Consider the following 2,398-nt stretch of genomic DNA (forward strand, 5'->3'; position numbering starts at 1 on the left):
GACCGGCTCGGGTGTTATATCTTCGCGTGGTGCAATGGCCGGGGCGGCTCGTTGCTGCTCATTTTGTTGGCCCGGGGGGTATAATCCTCTTCTGTCGGATCGAATACGTCGCTGTCGTAAGAGGTTAGGGAGAATTCTCCTCGATGAGAGATTCTGCTATTCGTACTATTTGCGACGTCAGAGTGTGCGTCTGTTTGTGTCGGGGTCAGTCTACCGTCGCGCGTCGCCGTTAATGCAATTATTATTGTTATTTTCCCGCGCTAAACTTGCGTCTAATTCATCGAACGAAAATTCTCGCTCTACAATGACGTTCGGGTGCAGTTCCAGCACCGGCGTGCTATCGTCAGTAAATTGCGAGTCTAAATTCCGTCGCACGCGGTCCAATGCTTCGCTATCGGTATGTCTATTGACGCGTACGGGGTTTTGCGAGTTATATTCAATCGCGAGCCGTGCTGGCTCACTGTGTAGGAACGACGCGTTTCGGACGGGGCGGAAAGTAGGAAGATATTGAGACTTCTATCGGGTGCTCCGAGGGGGAGCGGGGCGGGGGGCGGACTCGAGGGCGAGGGAGTCCTAAAAAGGGGGGAGGGATCAGGTTTCGGCGTGCGCTCCGAGGGGGAACGGAGCGGGGGGGGGTAGAACTCGAGGGCGAGGGGTCCTAGGAAAGGGGGGGATCAGGGTTTCGGCGAGCGCGTCGGGACATGTTCAATAAACCAATGTCATCTCGCGTCGATGTTCGGCCAATAGTATTTATAAACAGATCATTTCACACTTCAGATGCGAGCGAGCGCCTGTGACAGGCGGCTATAATTTATGACCTGCGACTAGCATAACGCCGATGTCCTTTTTCTCTCGAAAAAGGCTGAAAGTAATAAAATCAAGCCCGTCTTCTTGTTCGCGTTCTCTCTCTCGCTCGCAGTCTCTCTCTCTCGCTTCCATCATCCGTTCGCGTTATCTCTCCTTCGCGCGCGTCTTCTCGTTCGCGTTCTCTCTTATTCGCATATCTTCGTTCGCGTTCTTTTTCTCTCTCGCTCTCATTCCACTTCGCGTTTCTTTCTTTTATAATAAATAATTGGGAGAAATAAAGATAATAAACTTTTTATTATATAAACATTAATTTATTTCTCATGTGTCGCATTGTATACAATATTGTCTAAAGCATAAGCTAATAATTCGCAATCAATAATCGAATTTTTATAAAAAACGTCGCGCAAGATTCTAGCTGCATCACATTTATCGGTTATACAATTTCTTCGTAAAATGGTTACAAATTGATTAAATTTCACATTTATTTTATTTGTATTTTGATACAGCTTGAAATATTCATGTTCGACGCAGTGCTCGAGTTCGAATAAGAAAAGTACGGTCGATGATTTCATATACATGGAATTATTATGTAACGTAAGTTTAACAACATTCGCATCGCGTATTTTTACGAGTTCTATAACCAGATCTCGAATCGACATTGATGAAGATGCGGTTGACTGCAGGATCGTTCGATATCCGCACGTCTTTCAATTAGCGCTGTCCACGTCGTATGAGCCAACACCATCTGATTTCCTCGATTATCACCGAGAAGTAGTTCCACAAAGGACACAGGTCCCACGCTGATTCCAATATCCAGATATTTGTAAGCTGTTGATGTCAATGCGTATCGTCTGCCTAGTATACGAACCGCGCAACGCTCCAACGAAATGCTGTAGAAAAAATAATACGATTACTTTCAAAATAATACAATTTGCAAAAAGATATAAAAATATATAGCTCTATAAATTAAACAAAACTTACTTGTTTTCACACGTTGGAGTTTCAACATCGGGAATCGGTACGTAATAATTCATACGTCTACTGCCACTGTTGCCGCAGTTGCTTTCTTCAACGGAATACATCTTTTCTCTCGGTTATGAGAAGCGGACCGTTCGCACAAGCAGCCGATACGAGACTAGTCGTATAAAATTAATCGAGTATACGCGACAGCACCCACTATAACTCTTCCAAAACTATAATGAAAGGGGGGGGATTAATGTTTTGTAACGCGCAATCAGAGCTCTGAAATTTAGGAGAGGGGACTAAGGTAGGATTTTTTTCTGTATTAAGACGTATATTTCCCCATCCCCCCTCCGCATGACATCAACCGCGAAACATGTTCAGACATGTTCGTCTAAAACTGATACCCCCCCTCGAAGCTCTCGAGTTAGAATTCGTCACGTATACCTATTTATTCTTTAATTTTTACACTATCGACTAAAGGGGAAAGGAAATTAAACATTGTAAAATTTATATTTTTTTATTTAAAAAAAATTACATCTCTCTGGCGTCGCGACCACCAGTTAAATATTTTTAATACATTTTGCAATGCGCAATTCTTAACATGTTTTCCACATCGCACAGTATAGTA

General features: G+C 43.6%; 1 pseudogene; it reads right to left on the reverse strand.

Annotated features, from left to right (window-relative positions):
• Nucleotides 1-1,118: 1,118 nt before the first annotated feature.
• Nucleotides 1,119-1,889, reverse strand: LOC139785273 (uncharacterized; annotated as a pseudogene).
• Between the last annotated feature and the right edge of the window lie 509 nt (nt 1,890-2,398).

The sequence above is a fragment of the Temnothorax nylanderi genome, unplaced genomic scaffold (assembly GCF_030848795.1).
Source record: "Temnothorax nylanderi isolate EJ_2023f unplaced genomic scaffold, tnyl_v1.0 TNYL_tig0768_pilon, whole genome shotgun sequence".
In the NCBI taxonomy this organism is placed as follows: Eukaryota; Metazoa; Arthropoda; class Insecta; order Hymenoptera; family Formicidae; genus Temnothorax; species Temnothorax nylanderi.